Raw genomic sequence first — 14,507 nt, 5'->3', positions numbered from 1 at the left:
ATATCCCGTGCGGCATGCTGCTTGCTTTCTCCAATACTCTAATCAGAGCAAGTGCCGTTATTTTCATACTAAAGTACATATGATTTTTATTGATACTAATGATTTAGATTAATTGGTGTTTGTACCTGCTGGAGCGTGGAAGGTCTATATAATGTCTAATTATTTGTTTCTGCTAACGCCAGCAGAGTTGGAAAAATAATTGTACACTTCAAGAGATTTTGAATACAAGCAGAGGATACTAAACCTGCAGAGTTTGATTGTAATGGGTGTGTGTTTTTACTGCTAATTTCAATAACAAATGCATATCCTGGCAGTGCTGAAGAGCACTAATTACCCCACTACACTAAGACTGAATGAGGACGTGCAACATATTTTAGCTAGCGACCCATGCTTGAAACTACAGTATGGAGGACAATAATGACAGGCTATATGTTTACCCCTTTGGCAACCACAGAGGAGAGGGGGAGGGGGCTCAAACATGCCACTAAAATAAAAAAACTAAATTCACTAAATACATTTCATACAGACCAGTCGCTAAATACAAACTATCCTTTTTTTTTTTTGTTCCTCGGTAACACAATTTCATTGTATTCTTAAACACGACGTTCATAGTGGTATTAAATATTAACAGTAAATGTGTATCATTGCATAGAACATTTGAAATGGAAATTGCTTTCGACCACCCTTTGTTTTTCGATAAATGGAAGCTCGCATGAAGAAATATAAAAACAAAGCAAACGCTGATGAGGTTGTGTGGCAGCATGCTCAGTCAGTCCCGTCGGTTGGATTTGAGATGTTTTCTGGGGGGAGAAAACTGCAACACTGTAATAAAATAGTTTACTGCTCCATCCAGATAACAAACGTGACATGATGAGTCAAATCCATTTTTAGAATTTGACTTAAATTTCTTTTTCGGTTTTGATGAATGAAATATGTTTATAAAATTCGGCAATCTGTTCCAGAGCTTTGCAAAAACAACAACAACATTCTAGAATGATGTCATGAAAATTAAACCATCAAAAAATGCTCTGCTTTGTGAATCAGGGCCATACAGTACCTGCTTCAAAAGGTCTGCCCCTTGTTCATTTTTCAAACCACATTGCTTGAACAGGCTTCATGTCATCTGTGTTTGTTCAGATTCATTTCTAACTAACCCCATAATACTTGCACTGCATCTGGAGTTATACAATGTGAATGGTAAAGCATCAACAGCTTCAAACTTTTGGAAGCAAAAGAAAAGTACGGTACTTCATACAGTATATAACTACAGTCCTTATACCAAACCACAGTCCTTGTACTAAACCAATGTGAAAGTGGTGTTTGTTCCTGTGGCGTGTATGCAAGAGGGGTGATTTGATCAATGTCAGTGCCAACCCTTACAGATTTCCCTTTCCTAGTCAAACACACATTTCTTCACAATTTGGGGAAGGAAACTAGTCAGAGCCATGGCTTAACCCATAGCTAGCTGAACCTTTGTAGTCAGACTCTTGCTGCTTCCAGCTCATTGCGGGGGAGCTGAGATCAGTGCAGCATCTGAGGAGGGCTCAAGCTAGTACCTTGGATTTTGTTACAGTGTTGCCAGTGTGACCCCAGTGACCTCACACTGAGCATGCCTGTTAGATACAGATAAATAAGGACAGCATTGCAGTTAAAACATAAACAGCAGAGGCAAACATTTCCTGACCCCCTTTTTTATACACAAGAGATTGTGCTCTTGACAGCCTTCTGCACTCTATTGCTTTAAAAATAATAATAATAATTTATTATTATTATAATAATAATTTAAATGTTTATGTTTTGGTTTTACAAATATTTACAATGTACATATATATATATATATATATATATATATATATATATATATATATATATATATATAATATATATATATATATCATATATATATATATATACATATGTGCAAACGAAACAAAATCATTAAGGGATTTGTGGACTAAAAAAAAGTCTGAGGTAAACAAGTAAAAAATAAAACTGAAATGATTAAGGCTGTTTCTTTCTCTTGAGAAAAGAAAATCAGGCAAACACGATAAAAAATCAGCAAACGGTGGAACGTAATCAACAGAACTCATAGACACAGAGAACCGGATGCTTTGGGATGGTTTTGTGATGGCTTTGCAATGGCTTAAAGACAAACTCAACTGCACTACAGTTCTATGGCTTTCTTTTTTTATCACAGAAAGTCCTCAAATGTGTGACCAGATTCAACGCTGTTTTTTTTTTTCCTCTATTTTTTGATTCTCCATTTAACTTGTGTAACGTCCTATGGCCTCCTTGCTTCAGGTAATGAACAGTGTTCGGTCCTAGATATACAGTTCTCTGGTGTTCTACATGCAGCCCGCTTCCCAAAATCTTAGGACACATCGCAAAAACAAGACAGCATTCAAAAGGGTCATCATTACCATACTGGAATGTTAAGAAAAAAATGGAGCATTTAATTTATATACATATATGTTTTTGTTTTTTTTTGTTTGTTTTGTTTTCAAATGCTCCGCTCAAAATAAAAAAAAGGTATTTTAGTACAAGAAAAACCTATGAAACTTTTTTTTTTTTTTATTAAGAATAAGAGGAGATTGTGGGACACGGGATAGGTCCATGTTCTGTGCAAAAAAGACTGGAATCAAACAAGCAGTAGACAGGCTGAATCCCAAAGCCTTGAGTATTCCCAACGAGGTGCAGCAGTATATTTAAAAAGACAAATCCTCAGAATGCAAGAGTAGATTACAAATCATCCTGTCACCTTCAACTGCTGGGTCTTTCCTGCTGTGCAAAGACACTCCAGTTTGCCAGTACTGTTGTAGACTCTGTTCTCAGGATTCCCAACTAGCAGTCTGAGAAACAAAGGTTGCAATCAAGTAGGCAAGCAGGACACCGTTTCTCATATTTATCTGCTTGCTCCATTGTCTTTCCAACATGGTTCTTTAGCTTCTTAGTATCCCAATGGTAGCCCTGTGCTGTAGCCTAGTCCTGGGCTCCTCTGCACCACAAAGAGTGTGTGAAGACCAGCCTTCCAGACCTTCTTCTACAGCATGAAGATGAATCATAGGGCTTCGGTCTGAAACACATGCGCTAGATCTCATGGCTCTGAAGTTTCCTTTCAGAGTTTCATCTATGGGTCATCTGAAAGAGAGACACACATTTCATTAGTAGCAACTGGTGTCCCTATTTAAAATGAATATTAGTCTAATAAACAAGCTTTGATTGTTAGAAAAAAAAAGACTTTTTCTCTTCAGAGGCTCAAGGGAGCTTTTCTTCTTCAGTATTGCGTGGCGCTGGATATCTTAAAATTACTCAGATTCTTAGGAAACTTTGGTTACCTTAACTGGAGACACATGTTAATATGCATGCATACGACTGGCCGACACAGTACTGTATGTGCCTGTACCATTCAGATTAGATTGATTTCATGGCTCCTGTCTGGGTCTCTGGCAATGGCCACATGTCAGCAAGACCTACCACAAATGAGTCTGTGTAGCATCGAGTTGTGCAAGCAAGGCAACAGCAATTCCTCCTGGAGCTCTGGAGCTCATTGCTTCCTGATAACAAGGCACAAGGCAGCTCCAATAACTCATAGCTTATTTCTTATCTTAATGTTCGCTGCTTGTCAGAAGGAACAAATTGTATTTCCAGATATAAAGAAGCAGCACCTGTTGAGAGCCATCTGCCTGTTTAAACTTAAAGAACGGGAAGGGGGATGTACGTATTCATCACACAGCAAGCTCTCAGACTAGATTTGGAGGTCAACAAGTTCTTCGCAGTCCAAGATCACTAGTTGCAAAAACTGCTGGAAAAGGTGCCTTTGGATTTTTGTGTTAAATATTCAGCTGGAGTGGGTCGATCCCAGATGTTATTCTAATAAATTGTGCAGACTTACCTGTTCAGCGAGGTACAGGCTGACTCCGGTCAGCTTGGATATTTCAAACAATGCAAACTTAGATTGTTAGGAAGACTTCTGCAAAAGTTAAAGAGCATTATAAAACATAGGACTCTGCTCCCAGCTCCTGGTTTGTCTGATGACACAATGTCACTGGAAGTTGACTTCAGCGCAGGGACAGGTGCTTGGCAACACCCTACTAAGAGCAATACCACTATATAAGGACAACACCTAATCAAAAAGGTGCAGTCAGAGAGGTATCTAAAACTTACCGAAATCAGCTAAGTTATAGCCAGTGGCAGGCTACATCCAAAGGCCTGTCTGACCCATGTTGGATATTGGTTGAAGGTGCAGTAGCGACATTGCCCTCTCTGTGCTGTAGACAAGAAAAATGAAAAACTAAGACATGAAGACATCCATGCTAAGCTGTTGCTATGTGCATTTCCTTATAAGATCTGTGCCTGCTAGAATATAAGAAATGACATGCTAGATACTATTGTGACTGCCTTTTTCATTCAGGTAACAAGTAGAGGAAAGAGAAAAAAATACATCTAGCATGTCACTTCATTTTTCACAATTTAAGGGGACAAGAAATGCTGCATAATGCAAACTGCACCAATAAGAGGATACTGGCGGGCACACACTGGTTGCTCTTACTGACCTTACAAAATGTGAACATTAGTTACAATGCATTAATGGCTTACCAACTGCGCTGTACTACGTTACTCGCCATTGCTGTCAATGAGATCTCCCTTTCAATAAGATGCTATGGTGCTAGAAGTATCTAAATGTATATTTTGGAGCCGCCTTTATCAATAAATCAATTTAATCGTTTTTCAATAAAGCCATTTAGCTGAGCAGATGTCCTCTCAGTTTATTAGGTTTTTCTCTGGAATAACATAACCAATATCTATTGGCTCATAGACACCTGTTTATAATTTACTAATTCTAATGCACCGTGGTTTCCAGTGGGTGGCAATAACAGGCTCAGGGAGAGGCAGGGCAACCCACTGCACAGGCAGAGTGCTGCTAACCAAGAACCGTTCATCCCTCAGCCCCAGATTGTACATAACAGACAGGCATGTTTGCATGAACTGTTATCTGGTATATTTCCTCTTAACGCATTATGTCATTTGGACCTCAGGCTCAATCCACTATGCTTACGGTTTACAGAAATACGATCTATCACACAGATTATGAGTGAATGTATGCTTATTTGAATCTGATCTATATACAGTAGATGTTGATAAGTATTCCCGTGTTCTTGAAGGATGAGCGTCAGCAAAGCATTTTTCTTGGCTGGCTTGTAAAATGAAATTTCAGGAAAACTTGTCCTGCTCTAACATCAGCAATCTTTTCCAGAAATGTCGTTATTCCAGACACATGTAAGCCGCAAAAAGACCTAAGCGACACTCATTCTTAAGAGGTGCCTGCTTTATTTACAAGGAGAAGGCATAGCGTTGATCTCATGTAACTGCTCAAGAATTGGGTACCTCTTAAATCACCTAATACCTGTCATCACATGCCTGGTTTTTAGTACCTCACAGATCAGAGAAGGAAATGTACAGTATTTGCTTCGTGGCTCATTTAGAATCTACAAAAGGGAACTGCTAAAGTCAGACGAGGTGTAACTTGTAAGACTTGTCTCATCTTTTCAATGACACCGTGCTGTTGCTACAGTCACTTATCTACCAGGTCATGTCTAACTGAGTCTAATTATAGTCAGAAACCTCAGATCGACCAATCAGGAAGCTCCATTCCAAGTCAGTGCTACAACCTTCAGAATGTATTCACAAGACTTTCTAGTCCTGATTTATTTTTTCTGATTAATATACTGTGGGATTCATTCAATTCTTTCAGTGATGTGGATAAAGATAAGATAAAAAATCATGAATACAAATGATCTCCACGACCAAGGAAAATAATTTCAGTTAGAAATCAAAACCACTAATATACCAGAGTAACAGGGAGAAATGTTATGTGTGCGGGTCTTCACTGAATAATAATGAGTCAGAGAATTGGATGCTGACACGCCACACAGGAGACCAGATTTAATTAACACACATGTGCTGTCACTAGAGTACTAGCAATGGTAGCCCTAGTGTCACATTTACTAAAGAAAACAAAACAAAACTAAAAATAAAAGTTTGCTGCACAAGGCAAGCGCTAGTCTCACTGAAAGAGACGTCCCGCTCCAGGAACCCACTACAATACGTTACCCTCTCTATACTGGTTGGGATCAACATCCTCTAAACTAACCTACTGCTGTTGATCCCAAAGCCCAGGCCTCCCAGAGACGCCAGGTCTTTACGACAGTCCTGGCTGGGCAGAGCCTTCACAGGCACTATCTTGCAGTTGAGGGGTTCTGTAGTTGTTATCCTGAGGAGAGCACACTGTCCTCCTCTATGTACAGAAAGCAAGCTTTCGTTCAGCGGCCGTCTGCGTAGCACTGCGATGCAGTCGCCTCAACCTGTGGCACAGACACAACTTCCCTGGGCACGGCCCCCAGCCAATTCAGACTTCCCAAGCAGCCAGGTGGGCCTACCTGATCAATTAGTTGCCTAGAAACAATTGCCTAATGCAATTGTGAGACAGTATTTAAAACCCCATTGGTGATTGCTGTGATGTAAATGTAATTAGCACCAAGATGACCCATGCTGTGAAAAGGGAATGCTGCATCTTTCTCATTGATTAAGGCTCGAGTCCCCCTGAAGTCTCATTAGGTGGAGGAGAGCAGGGGAAGGTGGTTTATTTCAGGAGCGCAGTGGGGGTAATCCGATCAGCTGGTGAGGAAGCAATGCTAAACTCTGCAGCCTGGTTTGTGTCCATCACATCTCTCAATACACTCAGCCCCAATTGCACTCTGCACTGTAAGTACACTCCCCTGATCAGAAAACTCCCATAATGCGATAGCCTGGCTTCATGGAAGTATGTTACAAAGTAATTGGTTGTAGCCCAATTCTTATATATATGGCTACAATATTGATTACATCTCCATTTTAAGAATGTGTTGAATTTGCATGTGAATGGCTATGTGAAGCATGCATATGGTAGCATTCACATGTAATAATCTATACTTGTAATATGAAGTGCCTCTATTTAAGGTTAACCACCGCAGTCCTAGTTAATAGACACAGTTTCCAGTGGTCTCTGTACTGATATGAATGGACATGGATTGCCCTTCTCAGAACTGAATGGGTTTTAATGTGGCAGTGGCATTTACCTGAGAGGCCAGCATTATTCATATTGGTTTAAATAAAAGTTTGCCTCTGGTAAGACAAGTTGCATATAGACATGAGCCCCCTCCCCACAGCCTCAGTTTCTGTGTGCATGGCTGTTGCTCCCTCTGGGGTGAATGTGCTAAATGACAGACTGATTGCAAACTGACAGCTTATCAGAGCTGTCCTCCTCAATGTAAACTGACACATCACTTAACCAGTTTAAGCCTGTCCCCCGTCTGCAATAATACTGTGTCTCAGCCTTCAGTGAGCTTTTACCAGAGGCATCAGCAGCACGTCCACAGCACGGGGGTGGATATGAGGCCAGGGCACTTTGCAATGCCGCGATGCAGGAAAAGCCCAAACAGTCTGAAGTCCAGCTATCAAGAGATATTATGAGTCTCTGCCAAAATGCTGCATTCTGCAGTTTGTTAATGCTGTCTGAATGGCAGAACCATATATAAAGCACATATGGTGCCCATATACCTGTAAAGACTTATGGCAGTAACACTTCTAGGAGTCAGCTACTGTCTTGTTGTCCATCATCAGACATGTTTCGTTGCTCTGTTGTGACTGTATAAGAACCCTGAATCACAGGCAACCCTGTGCATTTGGTGCTATTGCAATGCTGAAAATGTACACTAGGTGGCAGTGGTGATCAATGAAAAAACCATTACAGACCATTACTGTGATATAGGGGGTCAAGAAGAGCTACTTCCTTGCAGTGACCCCTGGGCAACATCTCTGACTGCAAAAAGCTCTTCAAATTGAACTTACCATGAAATGCTTAAGCAAAGCAATGTTGGGCTTGGTTAGTACTTGGATGAGAGACCACCTGGGAATACTGAGTGCTGTAGGCTGCATGTTATATATATATATATATATATATATATATATATATATATATATATATATATATATATATATATATATATATACTGTGATAACAAACATCTAAAATGCAGAAAACAAAACATACTGAGATCTATCTTATCATGGCCTAGTTAAATGATTTATACAATGTTTGAATAAGGTCCCACTGTTTCCAAGGCTGTGGAAAACTATATGCCTAGCAGTCCCTTTAGCTTATGTTTGTTGGAATGGAAATTTTAAAATACAGCACACAGGGTTTTGTAAAGCTAAGCCTCTGACCCTAGTGCAGTTTTTACATTTAATAAGATCCCAGCATATTATTATTATTATTATTTTTTAAACCTATAGGATACATTTCCATGGCAACTTAATTCATGGCTGCGGACAGGTGAGTCAGGAGTGCTAAGTCACACAACAGTTTTCAGGAGCTGGAGGAACTGGTTCGATTGGTGCTGCAAATCCCTGATTTATGTATCCCTTGGCGACGGAAGCAATTACTGCACTTTCTTTCCATCGCTTGTCCAGCAACAACGAGCTACAGCAAGTGTCTGAGCACAGGGACAACAGATCAATGGTTGCAGTTACCTTTTCAGGTGAAGGGAGTAAAGTCAATACAGGTATCTTTCACGGAATAAATAAAAACTTTGAGGTTAAACACCGTTAATTAACCTACAGTCTTTCAATTGTCAATTAATTGCTATCATGGGGCAGCGGCGGGGAGCACAACCTGCTGCTCCCAGTCCGTTCCCTAAACTAAACAACCCAGAACAAAAAAGCTGGCTCTTCTTTTAAAGCATATGGCTAGGCTTCACTGACCATCAGTTAAGACAGCCACATTCTGCAAAAGCTCCTTGACTCCTGATAAGGGTGTTACCATCACAGCAAGTTCATACAGCCACAGGTTCAGCTGTCTGTGGCTAACCAGAGAGGGATTTGGTCTTGCATAACCTCTCATGAGCAACAAAACAGGAAAACAGGAATGCAAAGAGCAACACTTGCTGCACTTGTAAAAGATAAAGTATTAATAGCACTGGTGAATGAAGACCTCTCATGATCCACTCACCAGGAACAAGCTTCTGTCACTTCCACTCTGACCTCGTGGAATTATCCTCTCTCGAACAGAGAGGGTAATTCAGTGTCAGTGCTTTTTATTTTTTAATCCCTGGCCTACTGATCACTTGATGAGTTAACTTAATCTCTGCTGCAACCTCTGAACTGCCGTGGGTTGAGAGAGCAGATCCAGTGTGTAGCAATTCACAAGGAGAGCAGTGCTGCTTTTAAATGTGAAATGAACAGCTTTTGCAAGTTGATAGACTGACGGCAATATTGGATGCCGTGCGTCACATCAAGACAAAGATAAAGATTCTGAAATAAGCAGGGAGGAAGTCAAATAAGATAGGAGACTAGAGAACAAAAAAATAGGTATATTTATTTTTTGTGTATTTAATCAAGAGCTTAAGATGCAATTGGAAACAATTAAGTTTCTTCACTTTCAGAGAAATAATCTTGTTCTTTCATTGTTTGGATCCCAATCAGACCATATAGTGTTCAGCTGGTTTCTTCCACAGGGTTTCAAAATGACTAATCCAGTTCACATTAGATGGATGAAATTCATGAAGCCCTATTAACGTCTCCATTTTGCCTGACTCATGTATCATGTGGGACATGTACCTATTTTTATCAAGCTAAAAAAAGGTCTCCTTATTTAATGTAAAAAGAAAAATGTAATACTTGAGTGAAAAGTCTAAAGACTGAAACACTTTTTGGGATAATTAGATGCTAAATTATTAAAATGATGATGCGCACCAGAAATGCAAGACCAGACAAGCCCAGATTAGCTCAGATCACATTAATTAGGAACTGGAAGAAAGGCAAATAACTCTGACAGAAACAGTTTCAACCAAATTGTGGTTGAGATGAAAATCATTGAAATATCCCAAACAGCCAAAAGGAGCACCACACACCTTGACAAAAACAAAACATGAATGACTGAATGAATGAATGAATGAATGAACAAATGCATGACCCCAGTTTATACTGTAATTATTATAAAAGATGTAAAGATCAGACAGTCAAGTGCCTGTTTCTGTACAGTACACCACATCAACTCATCACAAACAAACCCCAAACAGACTCATGACATCAGCTGCACCATGTGAGTTTATTCTGCACAGTGACATGCACCTCAGCCTCATCATGGCTCATTGCATTTGGCCACATGTGTGTCCTTTCCTGCAGTGTTTTAAATGCTGTCTCCAAATAGTTAATTTGTTTCAGGAATAGAACACTGCATCATCACAGGTGCACTCGGATATCATACAATATGTTATCCATATGGATACTATAAGGTTATGTTGCTACATTTTGCTGCATAGAAATAGACTGAGAATATATCATTTTTTGACTGTTCTATTTTTACATTTGGTGGTTTAGTACGACCCAAACCACAACATCATGCATTTAAACTGCAGTAGAAGCAGAAGCATTGCTAGGATTTTTGGTCTTGGGGGTACACTGCTACCAGTCTAGGGGGTTTCAACAAATTTAACATATAGAAGAGTGGAGTATTTTCATATAGGAAAACAAGGGGTATCAGTTCAACTTATATATATATACATATTCTTAACAACCTTTCTCAGTGTTGAAAACACAGGGCACAGTTTTGATTCCCTTCAAATGGAGAAAAGTTGTATCTGCTGGAAAGAGAGATTGCACTTGGAACTTCACTCAATAGCCAGGCTTATATATTGAGTCTGTGATAAAGACTGCAATGTGTTTGTTTGTTTTCCAATAGCAGCCCAGTCAAGCTTCAAGCACAATGCTATAAGTAAGAGCAGCAGACGAGAACCAAATAATTAGTAATCAGTGATTTATAAACTGTCACAGAAACCTGACATGGAATTGTTTTCCTGTAACTCACTGAAGAGGCCCATCTATTATTTTTTATAATATATGGATACACTTGTGATACTTTTTTTTTTTTAAACATAGTGTTTCAGTGCTGTACAGACGTTCTATGTCGTTATCCTATAGCGCTTCAGCTTTTATTTGGATGATTGCCTTTACCTTGTTTTAATTTCCTGTTCCTCTTTGTTTTCTCTGGGATACGAATGTACCAGCTTTACATTTTTTTTTTTTTTTTTTTTAACGTATTCTCATTTTGTTGATCACTAATGAACATTTCTGTACTGTGGGTGTTGCCGAGTGATTGAAATCAAGACATTTTGTTTTTGAAATGAAAGTGATGGTCTCAAGGAGTTGAATGGGTCAAAGCTTCAGGTATATTTTCCTCTAGAAGAATTATCACTTTTTGATGTCACTACTTTTTTATATATATATATATATATATATATATATATATATATATATATATATATATATATATATATATATATATATATATATATATATATATTAGATTTTTCAAGTCAGGGGAAAAGGGGATTATCCTCTTATACCTCCTGCTAAACATGCAACTGAAATTGTAAATGCTGTAAAGGGATACAATTAAAAATGCAGGTAGATTACTGAATTTATAGTGTATGGGATTAAAACATTAAATAACCAAACAAACGCTGTTGCCACACAATGAGCTTTGCTTCAGCCCAGCATGAACAGCAGGTTCGCAACTGAAGCGTTGCCATCACCTGTAAGAAGATCCGACCACACTGTTAGCGATTCTTATCTCTGCTCCATCAGTTCTGACCTTGAAGAGGAAAATCAGCCTGAGCAACTACACCAGCCTTTGAAAATGCCATTAAACAATGTAACAAATGAGCAGACAGGCTGCATACAATGCGTCACTGCAGACAAGAACACAGCTTGTTTGCACTTTTATTAAATGCAGCAATGCCCGGAAGCGTTGGCCCCCTCTATTCATTTCAATGTTATTCATCAGAGTGGCATATTTCATATTTTAACCCTGTGGTGGCCTGGAAGCATGGTCCGCTGACTATATTCAGCTATGAATCCAGATTAGCATTAGCAAAGGTTGTTGAAAAGAAGATGGTTTTCAAGTAGCAAGCAGTTGGAAGTGAAAATATTGACTGTTACACAAGCATGCACTACTTTACACCCTCGTTCCTGTGACCTACAATGACTGTGTGTCAGTGTTCATCGAATTTAGGCAAAAGGTTCTTGCTGTACAAAAACACTAAGAATTTTGATACCTTACTATTTCACGTGCTAAGGAACGTCCATACCAAGTTTAAGCCTAACTGAATGATCGCTTTTCAAAACATAATTATAAAAATGTCGCACAGCAGCCCAGTCTTACCAAGTAATTAAAGCACTATTGGAAAAGCTACTGGGGCGTAGGAAGCCTTTGAACCCTCCCTAAAGGTTAACCACAGAGAGCATTCTCCACAGGGTGGAATCCTGTGGCAATAATCAGTGTGCAAATGCCTAATAATGATGGTTTTCCACACAGGTCCAGCTGTCACACAATAATCGCACAATTAAACATCCTGTAGTGTCTTTTAAACTGATTGCTTAAATCCCTCGCTTGGAGTGATGACAATGCAATGCAAGTTTGAAAAATAATTTTCTCAGAGCCACTTATGGACTAAAATGTCAAAGTCTAGTTAATAAAAAAACGCTTCATCCAGCACAGGCATTCTCGCAAATACACTAAATAACCCATTAGTATGGAAGTACAAAGGCGATGACTATGACTAAAAAAGATAGAGAGAGTCCAAAACAGTGAGTACCGGTCAACAGGGCTGCAGCAATAAAAAACAGACAACAAAAACTCACTGTATTATCAGAAACATTTTTGTTTTACTCGGCTCCACATCGGGGGACCCTGTGAAACCTCAGACCTGAAGCAAAGCTTTCCAAACGGTGCGGTTGTGTGGTGTGTGTGTGGGTGGGGGTCAGTGAGTGCATCTTAATAGAAAGGCAATGATAAAAAAAGAGAAAAGAAATCAAAGCAATAACAACGTGCACTTATATAAACCCAAAGCACATGTAGCCTATGCAGCCCGCCTATGCAGCACTGTTTAAACTTCCATTTTCGTGCAGAGATAAAACTAACTCTGTTCACTCATACACTGACAACGCCCTTCACAGCGTATCGAGCCCTGCTATTCTGGTGCACACTGCAGCACATAGGTGAGCAGGGGGATCGATAGGCTACTTCCTGACACCAGCGGGGAGGAGATAGGTGACACTGCTCCATTTAATGATAGTTCTGTTATTCCTGCTGTGATACGTGACCTGGGAATTGTATCAGAAATCTATATGTTGGAGAGCTGGGAGAGTAATAAAACGCTGAAGGTGAGGCTGAAATTTGATGATGCCTGATGTCCTGTCACAGTCCAGTACAGGGGGCGTATTGAGACTGGTTGAAATACGTGACGTCCACTGTATGTGTGCTTTGTTTAGCTCAAGGTCAAGATTAAATACAAAATAAATGAACTGCTTATACTACAATTGTACTTCTCCCACAGCTTTGTAGTGCTGCAGGGATCACTCGTTTTATCACACGACCAAACTAATTGGCATCTCTAATTCAGGATCATGCCAAATCCAATCAGGCAGACAGGGCCCAATAATGTGGCCAGGCAGCGTGCAATGCCAGGGACGTGTGTCTTGTTGGGGTTTTTGTACATTTTGGGTAGCAGTGCAAAAAATTTTCACAGACCTTAAAGCAACGGACACAAAAAAAATGACACAGCAGCACATTACAGTCCTTTCTTTTCTCTCCTTACCTCCTGCCTGATACGATAAAAGTCTCTCTTCTTCAACAGATGTGCATGTTCAGGACCTCCAGTGCTGTCTGGGCATCATTGATTCCAATCCCCTGTTGGCTGGATATAAATGAAAAGAGTCTATCAGAAGAGTCTCTGCAAGTCACCTTGGATGCAGGCGTCTGCTAAATAAACAGATTATAATAATAATACTTGTATTCCAGACAGAACGAATGTACTGTACAGTACACGCACGCTTTAGTAAATTCACAGCAGGATTACATTATTGTAATGCTATAGCAATCTATACTCAATGTACTATACAGGGATATATCACAAGTAGACTGATCCGCAATTATCCTTGTTTCCTTTATGACGATTTCCTGGTAGCACTCCAGGGTAATACTGTACTGTGGGATCCAAGTAGTCAGGCCTGTTTCAAATGTATATACATGTTTGGCTCTATCCGATATACACCATGCTATCTAACAGCTAACTGCAAGTGGCCCGCACGTTACACAGCTGATCAGGTGGCACAGCGCGTGACTTTGCTTCTGTGCAAACAGTATGACACAGTACAGTAAAAGTGTAATCATACTCACTGCACACTCAGAGTCCCACGTTTCTCTCTCTTATATGAAATACATAAGGGGGTTGTTCATAGGTTTTTCCAGTACAAAGCCTGGAGTCTTTCTCCTTATCCCCTCCAGAAATCCTAGAAGAAATCAGCAAAAAAAAAAAAAAAAAAACATGCACTTGCATTGTACGTAATAAAGGATTTGCTAGATCACGTTTTGTCTTTCTAATGCATTTTTAAATGGATAAGGCTGTTGA

At 39.6% G+C, this 14,507-nt stretch overlaps 1 protein-coding gene across 1 annotated transcript in view; it reads right to left on the bottom strand.

Annotated features, from left to right (window-relative positions):
- Window positions 1-2,507: 2,507 nt before the first annotated feature.
- The window catches only part of LOC121298145 (protein bassoon-like), a 120,287-nt gene continuing 108,287 nt past the window's right edge, over window positions 2,508-14,507 (bottom strand). Inside the window, 4 exon segments of the mRNA XM_041225014.1 lie at window positions 2,508-3,138; window positions 4,165-4,268; window positions 13,695-13,793; window positions 14,276-14,388. The gene's annotated coding sequence lies outside the window, so the exon portion shown is untranslated.

This window comes from Polyodon spathula, chromosome 23 (genome assembly GCF_017654505.1).
Source record: "Polyodon spathula isolate WHYD16114869_AA chromosome 23, ASM1765450v1, whole genome shotgun sequence".
Classification (NCBI taxonomy): Eukaryota; Metazoa; Chordata; class Actinopteri; order Acipenseriformes; family Polyodontidae; genus Polyodon; species Polyodon spathula.
Note: the sequence above shows the minus strand (reverse complement) of the source record. Positions and strands in the feature narration are given on the sequence as shown.